At 44.1% G+C, this 24,494-nt stretch overlaps 1 protein-coding gene and 1 long non-coding RNA gene across 3 annotated transcripts in view; one reads left to right on the top strand and one right to left on the bottom strand.

Annotated features, from left to right (window-relative positions):
• The window catches only part of LOC143776559 (uncharacterized), a 42,006-nt gene extending 27,099 nt beyond the window's left edge, over nucleotides 1-14,907 (bottom strand). The window contains exon 1 of one of the 2 annotated variants that reach the window (XM_077266034.1): nucleotides 14,805-14,907. The gene's annotated coding sequence lies outside the window, so the exon portion shown is untranslated. Of the gene's footprint in view, nucleotides 1-14,799 lie in introns of both variants that reach the window. The other variant, XM_077266033.1, reaches the window with a different exon arrangement.
• The window catches only part of LOC143776561 (uncharacterized), a 176,429-nt gene continuing 165,405 nt past the window's right edge, over nucleotides 13,471-24,494 (top strand). The window contains exon 1 of the long non-coding RNA XR_013215866.1: nucleotides 13,471-13,490. This is a non-coding gene — a long non-coding RNA (uncharacterized LOC143776561). The remainder of the gene's footprint in view (nucleotides 13,491-24,494) is intronic.

The raw sequence follows: 24,494 nt of genomic DNA, 5'->3' as shown, positions 1-24,494 counted from the left end.
ATCTACATGATGTGTTGGTGCTTGGATTGCCATGGCTGCAATCTCATAACCCAGTCCTCGACTGGAAAGCAATGTCTGTGTTAAGCTGGGGATGTCAGGGGACTCATGGGGACGTACCTTTGGTTTCCATTTCGTCATCTAATCCCTCTGAGATTCCGGAGTTTTTATCTGATTATCGTGACGTTTTTGAGGAGCCTAAACTTGGTTCACTACCTCCGCACAGAGATTGCGATTGTACTATAGATCTGATTCCGGGCAGTAAGTTTCCAAAGGGTCGTTTATTTAATCTATCTGTGCCTGAACATGCTGCTATGCGGGAATATATTAAGGAGTCCTTGGAAAAGGGACATATTCGTCCTTCGTCATCTCCCTTAGGAGCCGGTTTTTTCTTTGTATCTAAAAAAGATGGCTCTTTGAGGCCGTGTATTGATTATCGGCTTTTGAATAAAATCACGGTTAAATATCAGTATCCTTTGCCATTGCTTACTGATTTGTTTGCTCGAATAAAGGGGGCCAAGTGGTTCTCTAAGATTGATCTTCGTGGGGCGTATAATTTAGTGCGAATTAAGCAGGGGGATGAGTGGAAAACCGCATTTAATACGCCTGAGGGCCATTTTGAGTATTTAGTAATGCCTTTTGGTCTTTCAAATGCCCCTTCAGTCTTTCAGTCTTTTATGCATGACATTTTCCGTGAATATTTGGATAAATTTATGATTGTGTATCTGGATGATATTTTGATTTTTTCGGATGACTGGGACTCTCATGTCCAACAGGTCAGGAGGGTTTTTCAGGTTTTGCGCTCTAATTCCTTGTGTGTAAAGGGTTCTAAGTGTGTTTTTGGGGTTCAAAAGATTTCGTTTTTGGGGTACATTTTTTCCCCCTCTTCCATTGAGATGGACCCTGTCAAGGTTCAGGCTATTTGTGATTGGACGCAGCCCTCTTCTCTTAAGAGCCTTCAGAAGTTTTTGGGCTTTGCTAATTTTTATCGTCGATTTATAACTGGTTTTTCTGATGTTGCTAAGCCGTTGACTGATTTGACTAAGAAGGGTGCTGATGTTGCTGATTGGTCCCCTGCTGCTGTGGAGGCCTTTCGGGAGCTTAAGCGCCGCTTTTCTTCCGCCCCTGTATTGCGTCAGCCTGATGTTACTCTTCCTTTTCAGGTTGAGGTCGACGCTTCAGAAATCGGAGCTGGGGCGGTTTTGTCGCAGAAAAGTTCCGACTGCTCCGTGATGAGACCTTGCGCGTAATTTTCTCGTAAATTTTCGCCCGCTGAGCGAAATTATGATATTGGTAATCGGGAGCTCTTGGCTATGAAGTGGGCTTTTGAGGAGTGGCGTCATTGGCTTGAGGGGGCTAGACATCAGGTGGTGCTATTGACCGACCACAAGAATTTGATTTATCTTGAGTCTGCCAGGCGCCTGAATCCTAGACAGGCGCGCTGGTCGTTATTTTTCTCTCGGTTTAATTTTGTGGTTTCTTACCTACCGGGTTCTAAAAATGTGAAGGCGGATGCCCTTTCTAGGAGTTTTGAGCCTGATTCCCCTGGTAATTCTGAACCTACAGGTATCCTTAAGGATGGAGTGATATTATCTGCTGTTTCCCCAGACTTGCGACGGGTCTTGCAGGAGTTTCAGGCGGATAGACCTGATCGTTGCCCGCCTGGTAGACTGTTTGTTCCGGATGATTGGACCAGTAGAGTCATCTCGGAGGTCCATTCTTCTGCGTTAGCTGGTCATCCTGGAATCTTTGGTACCAGGGATTTGGTGGCTAGGTCCTTCTGGTGGCCTTCCCTGTCGCGAGATGTGCGAGGTTTTGTGCAGTCTTGTGATGTTTGTGCTCGGGCCAAGCCTCGGGCTTGTTCTCGGGCTAGTGGATTGTTGTTATCTTTGCCTATTCCGAAGAGGCCTTGGACTCACATCTCCATGGATTTTATTTCTGATCTCCCTGTTTCTCAGAAGATGTCTGTCATCTGGGTGGTGTGTGACCGTTTCTCTAAGATGGTCCATTTGGTCCCCTTGCCTAAATTGCCTTCCTCATCCGAGCTGGTTCCTCTGTTTTTTCAAAATGTGGTTCGCTTGCATGGTATTCCGGAGAATATCGTTTCTGACAGGGGAACCCAATTCGTGTCTAGATTTTGGCGAGCGTTCTGTGCTAGGATGGGCATTGATTTGTCTTTTTCGTCTGCTTTCCATCCTCAGACTAATGGCCAGACCGAGCGAACTAATCAGACCTTGGAGACTTATTTGAGGTGTTTTGTGTCTGCGGATCAGGATGATTGGGTTGCCTTTTTGCCCTTGGCGGAGTTTGCCCTCAATAACCGGGCTAGTTCTGCCACCTTGGTTTCTCCTTTCTTCTGTAATTCGGGGTTTCATCCTCGTTTCTCTTCCGGTCAGGTGGAGTCTTCGGATTGTCCTGGAGTGGATGCTGTGGTGGAGAGGTTGCATCAGATTTGGGGGCATGTGGTGGACAATTTGAAGTTGTCCCAGGAGAAGACTCAGCAGTTTGCCAACCGCCGTCGTCGTGCTGGTCCTCGTCTTTGTGTTGGGGACTTGGTGTGGTTGTCTTCTCGTTTTGTCCCTATGAAGGTTTCTTCTCCTAAGTTTAAGCCTCGGTTCATCGGCCCGTACAAGATATTGGAGATTCTTAACCCTGTGTCCTTTCGTTTGGACCTCCCTGCATCTTTTTCTATTCATAATGTCTTCCATCGGTCATTGTTGCGCAGGTATGAGGTACCGGTTGTGCCTTCCGTTGAGCCTCCTGCTCCGGTGTTGGTTGAGGGTGAGTTGGAGTACGTTGTCGAGAAGATCTTGGACTCCCGTGTTTCCAGACGGAGACTTCAGTATTTGGTCAAGTGGAAGGGCTACGGTCAGGAGGATAATTCTTGGGTGACAGCCTCTGATGTTCATGCCTCCGATTTGGTCCGTGCCTTTCATAGGGCTCATCCTGATCGCCCTGGTGGTTCTGGTGAGGGTTCGGTGCCCCCTCCTTGAGGGGGGGGTACTGTTGTGCTGAACTTGTGTGCTTCATCTCCTCTGTTCACCTGTTTCCATCAGGATGTGGGAGTTTCTATTTAGCCTTGCTCCTCAGTCATTTCTATGCCGGCCAACAATGTTACCAGAAGCCTTTCTGTTGCATGTTCCTGCTCCTAGACTACTATCAGCTAAGTTGGACTTGTAGTCCTAAGTTTGTTTTGCATTTTTGTTCCAGTTCTCTGTGTTTGAATATTTCTGAGGCTGGAAGCTCTTGTGAGCTGAAATTGCCACTCTGGTGTCATGAGTTGATATTAGAGTCTTAAAGTAATTTCAGGATGGTGTTTTGAAAGGGTTTTCAGCTGACTGTGAAGTTCCCTTTTCTGTCTTCCTACTATCTAGTAAGCGGACCTCAATTTGCTAAACCTATCTTCATACTTCGTATGTCAATTTCCTCTAAAATCACCGACAATATATGTGGGGGCTACTGTCTGCCTTTTGGGGAAAATTTCTCTAGAGGTAAGCCAGGTCTGTATTTTCCTCTGCTAGGGTCAGTCAGTCCTCCGGCTGGCGCTGGGCGTCTAGGGATAAAACGTAGGCACGCTACCCGGCCACTGTTAGTTGTGCGGTAGGTTTAGCTCACAGTCAGCTCGAGTTCCCATCTTCCAAGAGCTAGTCCTTTTGTATGCTTTACTACGGTCTCTTGCCATTGAGAACCATGACACAGACCATTCTATCAAAGTCTGCATTCCAAGCGGCGCTCCTTCCCTTGGGTGCCCAAACAGTGCCCCCCCACATATGGTGTATCAGCGTACTCAGGACAAACTAGTTAACAGATTTTGAGGTCCAATGTCTCCTGTTACCCTTGAGAAAATAAAAAATTGCAGGCTAAAAAAAATCATTTTTGAGGAAAAAAAAGGATTTTTTTTTTATTTTCACGGCTCTACGCTTATAAATTTCTGTGAAGCACTTGGGGGTTTAAAGTGCTCACCACACATCTAGATAAGTTCCTTAAGGGGTCTAGTTTCCAAAATGGGGTCACTTGTGGGGGGTTTCTACTGTTTAGGCACATCAGGGGCTCTCCAAACGCGACATGGTGTCCTATCTCCATTCCAGCCAATTCTACATTGAAAAAGTAAAACGGCACTCCTTCTCTTCCAAGCTCTGCGGTGCGCCCAAACAGTGGTTTACCCCCACATATGGGGTATCGGCATATTCAGGAGGAATTGCACAATAAAATTTATGGTTAAATTTCTGTTTTTACACTTGTGAAAATAAAAAAAATGGTTCTGAAGTAAAATGTTTGCAAAAAAAAGTTAAATGTTCATTTTTATGGGGTTTGTTATGGTTCTCAATGGCAAGAGAACATAGCCCAGCAAACATGAGTACTAGCTCTTGGAAGGATGGAAACTAAACTGACCATGAACTAAACCTGCCGCACAACTAACAGTAGCCGGGTAGCATTGCCTACGTTTTTATCCCTAGACGCCCAGCGCCGGCCGGAGGACTAACTAATCCTGGCAGAGGAAAATATAGTCCTGGCTCACCTCTAGAGAAATTTCCCCGATAGGCAGACAGAGGCCCCCACATATATTGGCGGTGATTTTAGATGAAATGACAAACGTAGTATGAAAATAGGTTTAGCAAAATTGAGGTCCGCTTACTAGATAGCAGGAAGACAGAAAGGGCACTTTCATGGTCAGCTGAAAACCCTATCAAAATACCATCCTGAAATTACTTTAGGACTCTAGTATTAACTCATAACATCAGAGTGGCAATTTCAGATCACAAGAGCTTTCCAGACACAGAAACGAAACTACAGCTGTGAACTGGAACAAAATGCAAAAACAAACGAGGACTAAAGTCCAACTTAGCTGGGAGTTGTCTAGAAGCAGGAACATGCACAGAAAGGCTTCTGATTACAATGTTGACCGGCATGGAAGTGACAGAGGAGCAAGGTTAAATAGCGACTCCCACATCCTGATGGAAACAGGTGAACAGAGGGGATGATGCACACCAGTTCAATTCCACCAGTGGCCACCGGGGGAGCCCAAAATCCAATTTCACAACAGTACCCCCCCCTCAAGGAGGGGGCACCGAACCCTCACCAGAACCACCAGGGCGATCAGGATGAGCCCTATGAAAGGCACGGACCAGATCGGAGGCATGAACATCAGAGGCAGTCACCCAAGAATTATCCTCCTGACCGTATCCCTTCCATTTGACCAGATACTGGAGTTTCCGTCTGGAAACACGGGAGTCCAAGATTTTTTCCACAACGTACTCCAACTCGCCCTCAACCAACACCGGAGCAGGAGGCTCAACGGAAGGCACAACCGGTACCTCATACCTGCGCAACAATGACCGATGAAAAACATTATGAATAGAAAAAGATGCAGGGAGGTCCAAACGGAAGGACACAGGGTTAAGAATCTCCAATATCTTGTACGGGCCGATGAACCGAGGCTTAAACTTAGGAGAAGAAACCCTCATAGGGACAAAACGAGAAGACAACCACACCAAGTCCCCAACACAAAGCCGAGGACCAACCCGACGCCGGCGGTTGGCAAAAAGCTGAGTCTTCTCCTGGGACAACTTCAAATTGTCCACTACCTGCCCCCAAATCTGATGCAACCTCTCCACCACAGCATCCACTCCAGGACAATCCGAAGATTCCACCTGACCAGAAGAAAATCGAGGATGAAACCCCGAATTACAGAAAAAAGGAGACACCAAGGTGGCAGAGCTGGCCCGATTATTGAGGGCAAACTCCGCTAAAGGCAAAAAAGCAACCCAATCATCCTGATCTGCAGACACAAAACACCTCAAATATGTCTCCAAGGTCTGATTCGTCCGCTCGGTCTGGCCATTTGTCTGAGGATGGAAAGCAGACGAGAAAGACAAATCTATGCCCATCCTAGCACAGAATGCTCGCCAAAATCTAGACACGAATTGGGTTCCTCTGTCAGAAACGATATTCTCCGGAATACCATGCAAACGGACCACATTTTGAAAAAACAGAGGAACCAACTCGGAAGAAGAAGGCAACTTAGGCAGGGGAACCAAATGGACCATCTTAGAGAAACGGTCACACACCACCCAGATGACAGACATCTTCTGAGAAACAGGAAGATCCGAAATAAAATCCATCGAGATGTGCGTCCAGGGCCTCTTCGGGATAGGCAAGGGCAACAACAATCCACTAGCCCGAGAACAACAAGGCTTGGCCCGAGCACAAACGTCACAAGACTGCACAAAGCCTCGCACATCTCGAGACAGGGAAGGCCACCAGAAGGACCTTGCCACCAAATCCCTGGTACCAAAGATTCCAGGATGACCTGTCAACGCAGAAGAATGAACCTCAGAAATGACTTTACTGGTCCAATCATCAGGAACAAACAGTCTACCAGGTGGGCAACGATCAGGTCTATCCGCCTGAAACTCCTGCAAGGCCCGCCGCAGGTCTGGAGAAACGGCAGACAATATCACTCCATCCTTAAGGATACCTGTAGGTTCAGAGTTACCAGGGGAGTCAGGCTCAAAACTCCTAGAAAGGGCATCCGCCTTAACATTCTTAGAACCCGGCAGGTAGGACACCACAAAATTAAACCGAGAGAAAAACAACGACCAGCGCGCCTGTCTAGGATTCAGGCGTCTGGCGGACTCAAGATAAATTAGATTTTTGTGGTCAGTCAATACCACCACCTGATGTCTAGCCCCCTCAAGCCAATGACGCCACTCCTCAAAAGCCCACTTCATGGCCAAAAGCTCCCGATTCCCAACATCATAATTCCGCTCGGCGGGCGAAAATTTACGCGAGAAAAAGGCACAAGGTCTCATCACGGAACAATCGGAACTTCTCTGCGACAAAACTGCCCCAGCTCCGATTTCAGAAGCGTCGACCTCAACCTGAAAAGGAAGAGCAACATCAGGCTGACGCAACACAGGGGCGGAAGAAAAGCGGCGCTTAAGCTCCCGAAAGGCCTCCACAGCAGCAGGGGACCAATCAGCAACATCAGCACCCTTCTTAGTCAAATCAGTCAATGGTTTAACAACATCAGAAAAACCAGCAATAAATCGACGATAAAAGTTAGCAAAGCCCAAAAATTTCTGAAGACTCTTAAGAGAAGAGGGTTGCGTCCAATCACAAATAGCCTGAACCTTGACAGGATCCATCTCGATGGAAGAGGGGGAAAAAATATATCCCAAAAAGGAAATCTTTTGAACCCCAAAAACGCACTTAGAACCCTTCACACACAAGGAATTAGACCGCAAAACCTGAAAAACCCTCCTGACCTGCTGGACATGAGAGTCCCAGTCATCCGAAAAAATCAAAATATCATCCAGATACACAATCATAAATTTATCCAAATAATCACGGAAAATGTCATGCATAAAGGACTGAAAGACTGAAGGGGCATTTGAAAGACCAAAAGGCATCACCAAATACTCAAAGTGGCCCTCGGGCGTATTAAATGCGGTCTTCCACTCATCCCCCTGCTTAATTCGCACCAAATTATACGCCCCACGGAGATCTATCTTAGAGAACCACTTGGCCCCCTTTATGCGAGCAAACAAATCAGTCAGCAGTGGCAACGGATATTGATATTTAACCGTGATTTTATTCAAAAGCCGATAATCAATACACGGTCTCAAAGAGCCATCTTTCTTAGCCACAAAGAAAAAACCGGCTCCTAAGGGAGATGACGAAGGACGAATATGTCCCTTTTCCAGGGACTCCTTTATATATTCTCGCATAGCAGCATGTTCAGGCACAGACAGATTAAATAAACGACCCTTAGGGTATTTACTACCCGGAATCAAATCTATGGCACAATCGCACTCCCGGTGCGGAGGTAATGAACCAAGCTTAGGTTCTTCAAAAACGTCACGATATTCAGTCAAGAATTCAGGAATCTCAGAGGGAATAGATGATGAAATGGAAACCACAGGTACGTCCCCATGCGTCCCCTTACATCCCCAGCTTAACACAGACATAGCTTCCCAGTCAAGGACTGGGTTATGAGATTGCAGCCATGGCAATCCAAGCACCAACACATCATGTAGGTTATACAGCACAAGAAAGCGAATAATCTCCTGATGATCCGGATTAATCCGCATAGTTACTTGTGTCCAGTATTGTGGTTTATTACTAGCCAATGGGGTGGAGTCAATCCCCTTCAGGGGTATAGGAGTTTCAAGAGGCTCCAAATCATACCCACAGCGTTTGGCAAAGGACCAATCCATAAGACTCAAAGCGGCGCCAGAGTCGACATAGGCATCCGCGGTAATAGATGATAAAGAACAAATCAGGGTCACAGATAGAATAAACTTAGACTGTAAAGTGCCAATTGAAACAGACTTATCAAGCTTCTTAGTACGCTTAGAGCATGCTGATATAACATGAGTTGAATCACCGCAATAGAAGCACAACCCATTTTTTCGTCTTAAATTCTGCCGTTCACTTCTGGACAGAATTCTATCACATTGCATATTCTCTGGCGTCTTCTCAGTAGACACCGCCAAATGGTGCACAGGTTTGCGCTCCCGCAGACGCCTATCGATCTGGATAGCCATTGTCATGGACTCATTCAGACCCGCAGGCACAGGGAACCCCACCATAACATCCTTAATGGCATCAGAGAGACCCTCTCTGAAATTCGCCGCCAGGGCGCACTCATTCCACTGAGTAAGCACAGCCCATTTACGGAATTTCTGGCAGTATATTTCAGCTTCGTCTTGCCCCTGAGATAGGGACATCAAGGCCTTTTCCGCCTGAAGCTCTAACTGAGGTTCCTCATAAAGCAACCCCAAGGCCAGAAAAAACGCATCCACATTGAGCAACGCAGGATCCCCTGGAGCCAATGCAAAAGCACAATCCTGAGGGTCGCCCCGGAGCAAGGAAATCACAATCCTGACCTGCTGAGCAGGATCTCCAGCAGAGCGAGATTTCAGGGACAAAAACAACTTGCAATTATTTTTGAAATTTTGAAAGCAAGATCTATTCCCCGAGAAAAATTCAGGCAAAGGAATTCTAGGTTCAGACATAGGAACATGAACAACAAAATCTTGTAAATTTTGAACTTTCGTGGTGAGATTATTCAAACCTGCAGCTAAACTCTGAATATCCATTTTAAACAGGTGAACACAGAGCCATTCCAGGATTAGAAGGAGAGAGAGAGAGAGAAAGGCTGCAATATAGGCAGACTTGCAAGAGATTCAATTACAAGCACACTCAGAACTGAAGGGAAGGGAAAAAAAAAAAAAAAAATCTTCAGCAGACTTCTCTTTTCTCTCCTTTCTCTGTCAATTAATTTAACCCTTTGTGGCCGGTCAAACTGTTATGGTTCTCAATGGCAAGAGAACATAGCCCAGCAAACATGAGTACTAGCTCTTGGAAGGATGGAAACTAAACTGACCATGAACTAAACCTGCCGCACAACTAACAGTAGCCGGGTAGCGTTGCCTACGTTTTTATCCCTAGACGTCCAGCGCCGGCCGGAGGACTAACTAATCCTGGCAGAGGAAAATATAGTCCTGGCTCACCTCTAGAGAAATTTCCCCGATAGGCAGACAGAGGCCCCCACATATATTGGCGGTGATTTTAGATGAAATGACAAACGTAGTATGAAAATAGGTTTAGCAAAATTGAGGTCCGCTTACTAGATAGCAGGAAGACAGAAAGGGCACTTTCATGGTCAGCTGAAAACCCTATCAAAATACCATCCTGAAATTACTTTAGGACTCTAGTATTAACTCATAACATCAGAGTGGCAATTTCAGATCACAAGAGCTTTCCAGACACAGAAACGAAACTACAGCTGTGAACTGGAACAAAATGCAAAAACAAACGAGGACTAAAGTCCAACTTAGCTGGGAGTTGTCTAGAAGCAGGAACATGCACAGAAAGGCTTCTGATTACAATGTTGACCGGCATGGAAGTGACAGAGGAGCAAGGTTAAATAGCGACTCCCACATCCTGATGGAAACAGGTGAACAGAGGGGATGATGCACACCAGTTCAATTCCACCAGTGGCCACCGGGGGAGCCCAAAATCCAATTTCACAACAGGGGTTCATATGGGGTATCGACGTACTCAGGAGAAATTGCACAACAACTTTTGTGGTCTAATTTCTCCTGTTACCCTTGTCAAAATAAAAATTTGGGGGCAAAAAGATAATTTTTGAAGAAAAAATGCGATTTTTTATTTTCACGGCTCTACATTATAAACTTCCGTGAAGCACCTGGGGATTTAAAGTGCTCACCACACATCTCTCCAAACAGGACAGGGCGTCGAATCTCAATTCCAGCCAATTCTACATTGAAAAAGTAAAACGGCACTCCTTCTCTTCCAAGCTCTGCAGTGCGCCCAAACAGTGGTTTACCCCCACATATGGGGTATCGACGCACTCAGGAGAAATTGCACAACTTTTGTGGTCTAATTTCTCCTGTTACTCTTGTGAAAATAAGAATTTGTAGGCGAAAAGATCATTTTTGTGTAAACAAATGCGATTTTTTATTTTCACGGCTCTACTTTATAAACTTATGTGAAGCACTTGGGGGCTCAAAGTGCTCACCACACATCTAGATAAGTTCCTTAAGGGGTCTAGTTTCCAAAATGGTGTCACTTGTGGGGGATTTCCACTGTTTAGGCACATCAGGGGCTCTCCAAACGTGACATGGCATCCGATCTCAATTCCAGCCAATTCTGCATTGAAAAAGTCAAACGGCGCTCCTTCTCTTCCAAGCTCTGCGGTGCGCCCAAACAGTGGTTTACCCCCACATATGGGGTATCGGCATATTCAGGAGAAATTGCACAACAAAATTTATGATTAAATTTCTGTTTTTACACTTGTGAAAATAAAAAAAATGGTTCTGAAGTAAAATGTTTGCAAAAAAAAGTTAAATGTTCATTTTTTCCTTCCACATTGTTTTAGTTCCTGTGAAGCACGTAAAGGGTTAATAAACTTCTTGAATGTGGTTTTGAGCACCTTGAGGGGTACAGTTTTTAGAATGGTGTCACACTTGGATATTTTCTATCACATTGACCTCTTAAAATGACTTCAAATGTGATGTGGTCCCTAAAAAAAATGGTGTTGTAAAAATGATAAATTGCTGGTAAACTTTTAACCCTTATAACTCCCTAACAAAAAAATGTTGTTTCCAAAATTGTGCTGATGTAGACATGTGGGAAATGTTATTTATTAACTATTTTTTGTGACATATCTCTCTGATTTAAGGGCATAAAAATACAAAGTTTGAAAATTGCAAAATTTTAAACATTTTCGCCATATTTCCGTTTTTTTCATACATAATCGCAAGTAATATTGAAGAAATGTTGCCACTAACATGAAGCACAATATGTCACGAAAAAAACAATCTCAGAATCAGCAGGATCGGTTAAAGCGTTCCAGAGTTATAACCTCATAAAGTGACAGTGGTCAGAATTGTAAAAATTGGCTCGGTCATTAAGGCGTTAAAGCCCAGCTGTCATGAGAAACCTGTCAGAACCTGAGTTCATGGGAACCGAACATCAAAATGCAAAAGGACAATATGTAGCCAGGGCATATAAAATGGTTATACCAGAAGCGTCTGATCAGTCGGGTGTACCGGCTGCAGCGCCCAGACACCCTGATCTAGGAGTGACAACACCCCATTACTGCCACATCTCTCTCCGCTAGATGTTAGGCCTCGTCCACCCGTTCAGTATGTGTAAGGCCGGCGTCACACTGGCGAGTTTTACGGACGTAAGAGTGCAGAAAATACACCCGTAAAATACTCATAACACACGGCCCAATGATTCTCTATGGCCCAGCTCATATCAGCCGTATTTTACGGATCAGTATTATACGGTCTTCTACGGCCGTACAAAATCGCAGCATGCTGCGTTTGTCACCGTATTGCACAAAAAAAATCACCAATGAAAGTCTATGGGTGCGAGAAAAATACGGATTACACACGGACCAGCAGTGTGACTTGCGAGAAATACGCAGCAGTGTTCTATAGAAAAGCCGGTAATTCAATTGCCGGCTTTTCATTTCTCCTTCACAAACCCGACAGGATATGAGACATGGTTTACATACAGTAAACCATCTCATATCCCTTTTTTTGCATATTCCACACTACTAATGTTAGTAGTGTGCATGTGCAAAATTTGGGCGCTGTAGCTTGTAAAATAAAGGGTTAAATCGTGGCAAAAATTGGCGTGGGCTCCCGCGCAATTTTCTCTGCCAGAGTGGTAAAGCCAGTGACTGAGGGCAGATATTAATAGCCTAGAGAGGGTCCATGGTTATTGCCCCCCCCCCCTGGCTACAAACATCTGCCCCCAGCCACCCCAGAGAAGGCACATCTGGAAGATGCGCCTATTCTGGCACTTGGCCTCTCTTTTCCCACTCCTGTGTAGCAGTGGGATATGGGGTAATGAAGGGTTAATGTCACCTTGCTATTGTAAGGTGACATTAAGCCAGATTAATAATGGAGAGGTGTCAATTATGACACCTATCCATTATTAATCCAATAGTACGAAAAGGCTACTTTCACACTAGCGTTTTTTGCAATACGTCGCAATGCGTCGTTTTGGCGAAAAACGCATCCTGCGAAAGTGCTTGCAGGATGTGTTTTTTCCCCATTGACTAACATTACCGACGCATTTGCGACGCATTGCCACACGTCGCAACCGTCGTGCGACGGTTGCGCCGTGTTGTGGCGGACCGTCGGCTGCAAAAAACGTTACATGTAAAACATGCAACTTTTTTGCTGCAGACGGACCGCCATTTCCACGGACGGACTCTGCCCCCACCTCCCCGCACCTCCCAATGGGGCAGCAGATGCGGGGAAAAACAGCATCCGCTGCCCCCGTTGTGCGGCGCAAACGCGTCGGTACGTCGGCCTGACGCTCTGCGACGGGCCGAGTACGACGCTAGTGTGAAAGTAGCCTAAGCCAGGGGTGGGACAATCAGAGGAAAGCCGTCACCACTTCTGTAGGATCACCGGCTCCTGGCTTACAGCTACCGAGGGGAACTACTGACCAAATACTGAGTGTGCACGTGGCCTTGTGGAAAGAGCGGAGTGGCGGCAGCACTCCCACAGCTAATACTAGAGGGCCTGACTGCACGGAGCGCAGTGACGGAGCACACGACAGCCTCCACTGACGGCACACCGCCTCTGGGGTCTCCCCATGGAGTGCAGCCAGCGGGGCCAGCAGACCGCTGCAGCTTTGCTCACTTGGGGGATGTGGCGCCCCCATGTGGTGAATCACATGTCGTAGGGCTCATTTCCACATGCGAGGCACACGTCCGTATCTCGCATGTGGAAACCAAGCTCTGGCGCCGGCACTTTGGAGCGGAGCTGTGCAGCTCCATGTGTTCCTATGCGGCCGCACGCTCCGCTCTGGAGTGCCGGCTCCACAGCTTGGTTTCCACATGCGAGATACGGACGTGTGCCTCGCATGTGGAAATGAGCCCTAAACCGTGTGGCAGCAAACCACGGAGAGAAAAAATAGATTCAGAGGTGTCATTATGGGTTAAGTGTTGAAGTTGCCCTGAACAAACATGGCGGAACGGCACTAATGGCTGTAAGGGAACGATTAGTACGGACACGTCACAGGAGTTGCTGGCAGCCCCGCCCAGCTTCAGTGCTAGCTCCTCCTCTTCCGGCATTCGCTCCGCTCATGCTCAGTTCGCTGTTGTTTTCGGGCGGCAGTGTGTAGACATTTCTCTGACAGAGCTGTAGCTGAGGGCCGTGACTCGTCACTGTACAGGGGGCTGAGGAAGGAATAGAGGGAAGGGGGTCGTACGTGGCCGCGAGGGGTTCTGCCACAAGTCGTGCTCTGCGTGTAGCAGCATGAGGCAGCTTCTGTCTGGAAACCTAAGGCTGAGGCTCTGGGCGGGCCTGACACATGGCCAGACCCGGAGCTTTGTGCGCCTCAAACTTCTTTTTATATTTTATTCATTTTGGTTGAAACCTGGGAATTTATCATGGAAGGAAGCAGTAGTTTTTCTTGTGGCTTCACCTCTTTTATGCTGCCTAAAATAATGAAAGTGCTGCACAGTGATAAAGATGGCGGAGCTTTCGCTATAAAACTGTGAGCTGTTTTCCCGCCACCTCTCTTACTGGAGTGACATTTGTGGCTTTATAAAGTCGCCACTCGTTAAATTCCTCATGTGCGTAGCTAGTGGCCTCCATATTCTCACTCCAGGGTGGCACAAAATGGCAGTCGCATCATCTGTGCAAAGCGGGGCAGAAAAAAAATGGCTTCAAATTTCTTATTTTCCCCGCAGTGTGAACCATGCCTTGTGTATTACGTTTTTGTGCTGTTAAATAAGACATTTTTTAATGTAACAAAATACCAGACTGACTAAAAATGTGAGCACAAAAAACTAAACCTGACATTAGCCAACTTAGACTTCACTGACCAGGCCAAATTGTACAATTCTGACCACTCAATTGATGATGTGATAACTCGGGAACGCTTCGACGGATCCCAGTGATTCTGAATTTGTTTTTTTTTTGTGACATAGCATACCTCATGACAGTGGTAAAATTTATTTGATATGACAGCGTTTATGAAAAAAAAAAAATGGAAATTTGGCAAATTTAGCAATTTTTAAACTTAATTTTTATGCCCTTAAATCAGAGTGTCATATCAAACAAAATGGTTAATAACATTTCCCTCATGTTTACAATACTAGCACAATTGTTGAAACATGATTTTGGGGGGTTTAGGAATTTATAGGGGTTAAAAGTTTACCAGCTTGTATGTAACCCCTTCTCATGTACAGCACCATGGAATTTTGTGTACCCTGATTCCCCACCTATGCTGCCGAATTACCTTACCAAAGTCGCCGTTTTCGCCTGTCAATCCAGGTGGTCAGGTCAAATGGGCGTGGTGACATCGCTGTTTCTTCCCCCAGATCTTCCTTATTTTTCTGTTGGTGGCGTAGTGGTTTGCGCATGCCCAACTGCCGCATCCACAGCGCAGGTGAAGAAAAAGCGCGATCTGCGCTATTCCCCTGGTTATCGGTGGGGGCGGCCATCTCCCTGAGGCCGCGCGTGCACAGATGGAGCGCTCTGCTGCCCGAGGCTTCAGGAAAATGGCCGTGGGATGCCGCGCGTGCGCAGATGGGGATCGCGGCGGCTATTTTCCTGAAGCCGAGTTCAGCATAGGTGGGTAATCAGGGTACACAAAATACACTATTGTAACGCACAGCTCAGGCCCTATTTAACGGTATTTTTATCATACTGAAAAAACGGGGTGACAGGTTCCCTTTAATTCTTATTCCTGGATCCCCACACATGTCCCCGAAATAAAAAAATGTAGGTCTTACCTGAATATAGGTTTAGTAAAAAAAACACTCCTACTGGGCAACAAAAGCTGTCCACAGCACCCCTGTATTTGCAGCCTTCATGTACCCAGTCCGTTATGAAGCCCTGGTGAGATTCCTCCACTTCATTGACAATTCCCAAGCCCCCCCAAAGAACTGACCCCAACTATGATCAGCTAAATAAATTGAGACCCCTAATTTCCCTCCTGGAAAACTAATTTCTATAGTCCTATACACCAGAGAAAAATGTGGCAGTCGACGAGTCCTTGAGCTACAAGGATCGTCTGTAATTCCTCCAATTTATCCCCTCCAAGCGAGCCAAATACAGCATAAAATTGTACAAAACATGTGAGAGTTTATCAGGGTACACTTCCATCTTCCTAATTTATGAATGTAGGGACCACCAGATCAACCCCCCAAACTGCCCCCAGACAATTGGCATCCCTGGCAAAATTGTCTGGGAGCTAATGACTCCCTTTATCCATAAAGGGTACTATGTGTATATGGACAACTGTTACACAAGCATCCCCCTATATATCGCTCCACGCTGCAAATACAAGGACCTGTGGGACAGTCTGGAAAAACAGAGTAGGGTTTCCGTTACAGTTGGTGTCCAAATGTTTGTAGAAGTGGGTGTCATTCTCACTCGCAAGTGACCAACGTCTTGCAGTGAAGTGGAATGACAGGAAGGATGTCTACATGCTGACCACACTGCATGCGGACACCACTGTGACGGCCAGAGATGGGTGCCACCAGGCACAAGGAATAACCGGTCTGCGTCACAGACTATAATAAGTATATGGGAGGCGTTGACTTGTCAGACCAGGTTCTGCAGCCATATCTGGTGAAGCGGAAGACCAGGGCCTGGTACAAAAAGGTGGCAATCTACCTTATCCAAACTGCCACATACAACAGCTTTGTCCTGTATAAAAATTCCCAAGGACTGCTTACATTCCTCCCAATTTCAGGAAAAAAATTGTAGAGGGCCTCATGTTTGAGTCGATGGCACAGGGGGAAGCCTTCGAGTCTGAGAATGCCCGGAGACTTGCAGAGCGCCATTTTCCTTGCCCTTTCCCTGGCACTCCCACCCAAAGGTATCCTTAAAAAAGATGCCGGGTTTGTAGGAAGCATAGCAGACAGTGATTCCTGGTACTATTGCCCCACATGCCCATCCCAACCAGGCCTTTGTATCTCCCCATTTTGAGACTTACCACACCTTTTACATTATTAGGTGTTTTTTTTTTCAATTTTTATTTTTTGCTCTGTGGCCCCAGTAGAGTAATTTGGAACAAGTATTAGGGAATATTTTAATTAGTATATCCCATTTTACCCCATTTCACAATTCCTGGACTTGATCAATCACAAACATTTTTGACCATTAATGTAACTTTGACTACTATTCCAACAAATTCTCATCCACGTACCCCACGTCTGTACACTCCAGAGTGTGGACCCCACAAATGTTTTTGAAAAGTCAGGTCATCTGAAAATTAATTCTAAGACTCAATCAATCACATACCAAACTACTATTCCAACAAATTCTTGTCCACGTACCTACGTCTGTACATTCCAGAGTATGGACCCCACAAATGTTCTTGAAAAGTCAGGTCATCTGAAAATTAATCCTGGGACTTGATCACTCACAAACATTTTTCGCCATTTAACTTTGTTTTTACGACTGTCTTGCTACACAAAACGTTGTCTTCCATTTATATTAGTTAAATTTATGTTTGTATTATGGGCATGATCATTTTATTAGAGGGTCTCTAATAATGACGAAGTTTCTTACTTATACACTATGGACTATATGGTTCTTGCCGAACCTCTGGTACCAGACAATACTTTCTGTAGAGAACTGGTTGTTTTGTGCATATGGAAGTTCCGACCTTGGCGGGTAAGAGCTTGCTATAGTGTACTACTCCTATTGGCACATTTGTCTCATATAGGGATTGATGGAGCTAAACTGATGTTGTACGACCAGTCTCTGAACGTGTCTGCAATTCTAACCCTACTGGTGTTCTTTCATCTTTGGAACAAGCTCAGCTTTGCCACATAGTTGGCTGCATGTTCCTCCACATTTTGCCCTTCATTCCAGTACTGTTTATTCTTTGTGCTACAATATATGCAAATGTTGGACAACTGTTAGCAAGACAAAATTTTATAATCAGCTAATGTATTTTTAGGAGCATGCCTCTCTCTGTGAGTAATAATTCCTGGAAGTATTTTCTTGTTTGCTCAATGTCTCTAGAAGCTTTGAAAGGGTCCTGGAACTTCAATTTTACCCTAAAGATCAAATGGTGTGCCATATATTATTATAGGCAAAGATGTGTGTCCAGTACTCACATTGGTGCCATCTAATATTTAAAGCTGAATGTGTGTGTGTTTGTGTATATATGTGTGTATGTCCGGGATTGGCATCTGCACCGTCGCAGCTACAGCCACAAAATTTTGCATAGTCGCACGTCTGGACCCTGAGAGCATCATAGGCTATGTTGGGAGTTGAAATTTTAACCCCGCGCGTTCCAATTCAAACAATTTTGTCCCTATCTACATAATGGGGAAAACGTGAAAGGAAAAGTGTTGGAGGCAAATTGACAGCTGCCAGATGTGAACAAGGGGGACTTAGAGAATGAGAGCGATGGCGCCAAAGAGTATATACCGTACAGTTGCTAAGGTGGAGCCCGACATGGGATACTCACCACACACGGGGATATGAACACACAAAATGCGCCACACACTACCACGTGCTTGAACACATATACCACCCTCAGCACACATTTCACCACACATACACCAACCTCGCCACATAAAAGTCGAAACACTAAAGTTGCCACACAAAACTCCCCATGCGCAAAATTTGCCACATACAAAACTAGGCTCATGCAATACTCGCCACACGTGCAAAACTCACCTCATGGAAAACTCACCACACGCAAAACTTGCACACGTGGAAAAATTGCCACATGCAGAAAAGTTGCAACACATGCAAAAGTTGCCTCACACAAAACTTGCACCTACTCAAAACCCACCACACATAAAACTCGCCACGCGCAAAACTTGCTGCACACAACTTGCTACACTAACCTGTCACATGCAACTCGACACACAAAAAGTTGCTACACGCATGTCGCCACACAAAACTCATCTCACAAAAGTCGTTACATGCATGTCGCCACACGCAACTCAACACACAACTTGACACATGAAACACCCTAAAACACACAAGTCTGGAATTATCCTTCAAAAATAAAAATCTGATTAATAAGCAGACAAACTACAAGAGCAACAAATGTACCATATAGGAAATACGGCAGCTGTCAGTCACATGACCTGTCTATTATGTGTATGTGTGAGCTAATATGTACTGCCAGGGGAGGGCTTCCTGTTGGCTGGGGATTTATCAGGCTGCCAATTTAGCTTACAAATACTGAGGTAAAAATAGTGACCAAATAACGTGTGAACGAGGTCTAATACAGGAGGAGATGACACACACACATATACAGTGGGGCAAAAAAGTATTTAGTCATTCAGCAATAGTGCAAGTTCCACCACTTAAAAAGATGAGAGGCGTCTGTAATTTACATCATAGGTAGACCTCAACTATGGGAGACAAACTGAGAAATAAAAATCCAGAAAATCACATTGTCTGTTTTTTTATCATTTTATTTGCATATTATGGTGGAAAATAAGTATTTGGTCAGAAACAAACAATCAAGATTTCTGGCTCTCACAGACCTGTAACTTCTTCTTTAAGAGTCTCCTCTTTCCTCCACTCATTACCTGTAGTAATGGCACCTGTTTAAACTTGTTATCAGTATAAAAAGACACCTGTGCACACCCTCAAACAGTCTGACTCCAAACTCCACTATGGTGAAGACCAAAGAGCTGTCAAAGGACACCAGAAACAAACTTGTAGCCCTGCACCAGGCTGGGAAGACTGAATCTGCAATAGCCAACCAGCTTGGAGTGAAGAAATCAACAGTGGGAGCAATAATTAGAAAATAGAAGACATTCAAGACCACTGATAATCTCCCTCGATCTGGGGCTCCACGCAAAATCCCACCCCGTGGGGTCAGAATGATCACAAGAACGGTGAGCAAAAATCCCAGAACCACGCGGGGGACCTAGTGAATGAACTGCAGAGAGCTGGGACCAATGTAACAAGGCCTACCATAAGTAACACACTACGCCACCATGGACTCAGATCCTGCAGTGCCAGACGTGTCCCACTGCTTAAGCCAGTACATGTCCGGGCCCATCTGAAGTTTGCTAGAGAGCATTTGGATGATCCAGAGGAGTTTTGGCAGAATGTCCTATGGTCTGATGAAACTAAACTGGAACTGTTTGGTAGAAACACAACTTGTCGTGTTTGGAGGAAAAAGAATACTGAGTTGCATCCATCAAACACCATACCTACTGTAAAGCATGGTGGTGGAAACATCATGCTTTGGGGCTGTTTCTCTGCAAAGGGGCCAGGACGACTGATCCGGGTACATAAAAGAATGAATGAGGCCATGTATCGTGAGATTTTAAGTGCAAACCTCCTTCCATCAGCAAGGGCATTGAAGATGAAAAGTGGCTGGGTCTTTCAACATGACAATGATCCAAAGCACACAGCCAGGGCAACGAAGGAGTGGCTTCGTAAGAAGCATTTCAAGGTCCTGGAGTTGCCTAGCCAGTCTCCAGATCTCAACCCTATAGAAAACCTTTGGAGGGAGTTGAAATTCCGTGTTGCCAAGCGAAAAGCCAAAAACATCACTGCTCTAGAGGAGATCTGCATGGAGGAATGGGCCAACATACCAACAACAGTGTGTGACAACCTTGTGAAGACTTACAGAAAACGTTTGACCTCTGTCATTGCCAACAAAGGATATATTACAAAGTATTGAGATGAAATTTTGTTTCTGACCAAATACTTATTTTCCACCATAATATGCAAATAAAATGATAAAAAAACAGACAATGTGATTTTCTGGATTTTTTTGTCTCAGTTTGTCTCCCATAGTTGAGGTCTACCTATGATGTAAATTACAGACGCCTCTCATCTTTTTAAGTGGTGGAACTTGCACTATTGCTGACTGACTAAATACTTTTTTGCCCCACTGTATACTATATACAGGAGGAGATGACATACAGGTACATACTATATACAGGGGAGATGACACAGGTATATACTATATACAGGAGCAGATGACACAGGTATATACTGTATACAGGAAGAGATGACTTACAGGTATATACTATATACAGGAGGAGATGACACAGGTATATACTATAAACCTTTTCAATATGACGACCCAATGTTATCAAATTCTGTGTCGTACCTGTGGGTTCAAATTGCTTAATACACCCCTGGATAAAATCTTTGAGGGGTATAGTTTCCAAAATGGGGTCACTTGTGGGGGCTTATGCTGTTTAGGCACATCTCCAAACCCGAAATGGCATTTGCTCTCACAATTTTAAGATTAAAAAGTCAAATGGAGCTCCTTCTCTTCCGAGCTCTGCCATGCACCCAAACAGTTGTTTACTCTAAGATGTGGGGTATCAGCATACTAAGGACAAATTGCACAACAACTTTGGGTGTCTAATTTCTCCTGTTAACCTTGGGAAAATAAAAATTTTGGGGTGGAAAAATTATGATTTTATATTTTCACGGCTCTTCGTTATAAACTTCTGTGAAGCACTTGTGGGTTCAAAGTACTCACCACACATCTAGATAAGTTCCTTGGGGGGTCTAGTTTCCAAAATGGTGTCACTTGGGGGGGGGGGTTCCACTGTTTAGGCGCTTTAGGGGCTCTCCGAACATGACATGGCGTCTGATCTAAATTCCAGCCAATTCTGTGTTGAAAAAGTCAAGCGGCGCTCCTCTTCCGAGCTCTGCCGTGCACCCAAACAGTGGTTTGCCCCCACATATGGGGTATCAGCATACTCAGGACAAATTGCACAACAACTTTGAGGGTCTAATTTCTCCTGTTACCCTTGGAAAAATAAAAATTTGAGGCAAAAATTAAAACACGTAAAGGGTTAATAAACTTCTTGAATGTGGTCTTGAGCACCTTGAGGGGTGCAGTTTTTAGAATGGTGTCACTTTTGGGTATTTTCTGTCATGTACACCCCTCAAAATGACTTCAAATGTAATGTGGTCCTTAAAAAAATGGTTTTGTAAATTTTGTTGAAAAAATGAGAAATCGCTGGTCAACTTTAAACCCTTATAACTTCCTAAGAAAAAAAATGTTTACAAAATTGTGCTGATGTAAAGTAGAAATGTGGGAAATGTTATTTATTAAGTACTTTTTGTGACATATGTCTCTGATTTAAGGGCATAAAAATTAAAAGTTTGAAAATTGCAAAATTTTCACAATTTTTGCTATATTTCTGTTTTTTTCATAAATAAACGCAAGTCATATCGAAGAAATTTTACCACTAACATGAAGTACAATACAGTAAATGTATAATAGAAACATATGCACCACTTCTGCATTTATTACCCACTCCTGGTTTTGGCTTGCAAATACTGATGTAAAATACTGACCAAATACTGCTAGTGTGACTGCAGCCTAAGGGTATGTGCACACGCTGCGGAATTGTCTGCGGATTTTTCCGCACTGTTTTTGATAAATCCGCAGGGCAAAACCACCGCGTTTTTTCCTGCGGATTTATCACGGTTTTTCCTGCGGATTTTGTGCGGATTCTTCTGCGGTTTTACACCTGCGTTTTTTTAATATGGAGCAGGTGTCAAACCGCTGCGGATTCCGCACAAAGAATTGACATGCTGCAGAAAATAAACCGCAGCGTTTCCGCAGCATGTGCACAGCGGTTTTTGTTTTCCATAGGTTAACATTGTACTGTACACCGCATGGAAAACTGCTGCGGATACGCAGCGTCAAAAACACAGCGTGTGCACATGGCCTAATAGTTTAATTTCAATGAGAAAGGGGAGGTGACTTTTCTGACACCCAAATGTTAGCAATGTGTTTTTTTTGCTAGCAGAAACAGTTTGATTATAATTCGTATTGGTTGTAGGTGTCAGAATGCATAAAATGGTTCAGACTTAATTGCACACATCTGCACTCTATATAGTGAAATGCATACTGCCCGTATAATCTGAGATTTGAATTCCTCTGTGCATTGTGGGCATGAAGATGAATCTGTGTAACCTGTCCAGAACAGGAATTTTGGAGTACGATACAACCAGTGGCATAAGTTCTGAAACTTGTGCACTAAGTACCCTTTCTTCAGATAAAGTTTTAAACATTTTAGAGCTGAGGGTAAAGTCAGATTTTAGGAATCTGATATCTTGACAGTTTTTGAAAACAACTTGGTAATGGTAATGTATGAAAGTTATTCTGACATTGTTTTTGTGTCACAATGTATTTTTCTTAATTTTAATCAGTCTAGAACATATCTATATATAATATGTTGTATAAATAAATTTTTATCATCCATCTTTATTTTTAAATCAACTTTTTAAAACCTTTTTTCCACTTTTGGAGCATACCACAATGTTATAAAAAATAATTTTGAAATAATTTAGCAGGATTTTTTTTCATTCATCTAACCACTTTAGGAGAGAAAAGAAGATACTAGAATGATGGAATACTGTTACAAGTTACACTTTTAAAAACTAGATCGCTCAGGGAATTTAGCTACAGCAGGGGTGCCCAGCCTTTCTTATTTTGAAAGCCCCATGCAGCTCTCAAAAACAATTGCAAGCCATGTTCAGATTCAGCGCTCCCTCCCTCCACAGTAGTGACACTCAGTATATGTTATATAGGCAGCCTTCCCTACAAACAGCACATAGTGACTAGTGATGATCGAATTTGATCGAAAAAGAATTCCCAAAATAAAATTGGCATGAATATGGCACATTCGGATTCATGATCAGAAGCACGAGCAAAATGTTATAAAATCGAAAACTATCGGTAAAAAGTGCAGGAAAATTTTTGCGTTGATAATGATGGTGTGTCATTAGCGTAGGGCACATGTTTTATGAGCGTAGAGGGTTGGCAGAGCGCAAGAGAGGCTGCTATTGACGATGTGACTGTTTGCACATGTTTTATGAGAGTAGGGGGTTGGCAGAGCCCAAGAGAGGCTGCTATTGACGCTGTGACTGTTTGCTGATAGATGTTATCTGGTTAGCTAGGCGGTTGCTTCTTAGATAGTTTAGATAACTAGTGTCCTGTGTGGCTGTGAAATCGACCTTCCAACAGATTTTTTTTGTGTCATTACTGAGGTCCACAAAGACAGCAGTGCGCATTTTGTAGAATCTTGTTGTGCACTGCTTCTTTTGTCCTCCATGCACAAGTAGACCTTTCTAAATCTTATTTTTTCACTTGCTAAATGTGACATTGTTCTGTGATTTGAGCTGTTAACCAGGAAAAAATAATTTTTTTGGCAGTTGCTACCGTGATTCAGCCTGCCATATCCCAGTTTGTAATTTTGTGGTATTGAAATTAAGCTGTCTGCAGAGCTCATTCACATTAAAAAAATTTCTGTTGCTTAATGTGATGCTGACCGCCACTTTATAATTTTGTGGTGGATAAATTGTTATGTGTTTAGATCTGTTGCAAAGTTAACAAAAAAAAAAATTGGGAGCAGTTGCTAACTTGATTCAGCATGCCATACATCACCTTGTCATTTAGTGTCACTGAAATTTAACTGCATAGCTCATGCAGATTAAAAAACACAATTTGTTTTGATTGCTAAACATGATACATCTCGCCACATACCACCTTGTCATTTAGTGGTGGTGAAGTTGTGTGTGAAAAGCTGTTGCACATAAAAAAAAAAAATTTTTTTACAAATGTGATAGATCCAAGTTTGAAATTGTTTTGTAGCATATCTTTTAGGTTACACAGACCTCATCCACACGAAAAACAAATTTGTTCAGTTACTAATGTGATACAGTAAGAGAGATCTTCGTTTGAAATTATTTGGAGCATCTAGTCTGTACTATGCAGGCATCATCCACAGCCCCCAAAAATGTATTCGGTTACTAACGCTCTACAGCTGAGGAGATCTCAGTTCGAAATTGTTTGGATCATCTAGTCTACGTTATTCAGGTCTCATCCGCAGCCAAAAAAAAATGTATTTGGTTACAAACGTCATACAGTAGGGTAGATCTCAGTTTGAAATTGTTTTGAGCATATAGTTTGTTATACAGGCCTCATCCATAAAAAGAAATTCTGTTACTAATGCGATA

Source organism: Ranitomeya variabilis, chromosome 5 (genome assembly GCF_051348905.1).
Source record: "Ranitomeya variabilis isolate aRanVar5 chromosome 5, aRanVar5.hap1, whole genome shotgun sequence".
Taxonomy (NCBI): domain Eukaryota; kingdom Metazoa; phylum Chordata; class Amphibia; order Anura; family Dendrobatidae; genus Ranitomeya; species Ranitomeya variabilis.
Note: the sequence above shows the minus strand (reverse complement) of the source record. Positions and strands in the feature narration are given on the sequence as shown.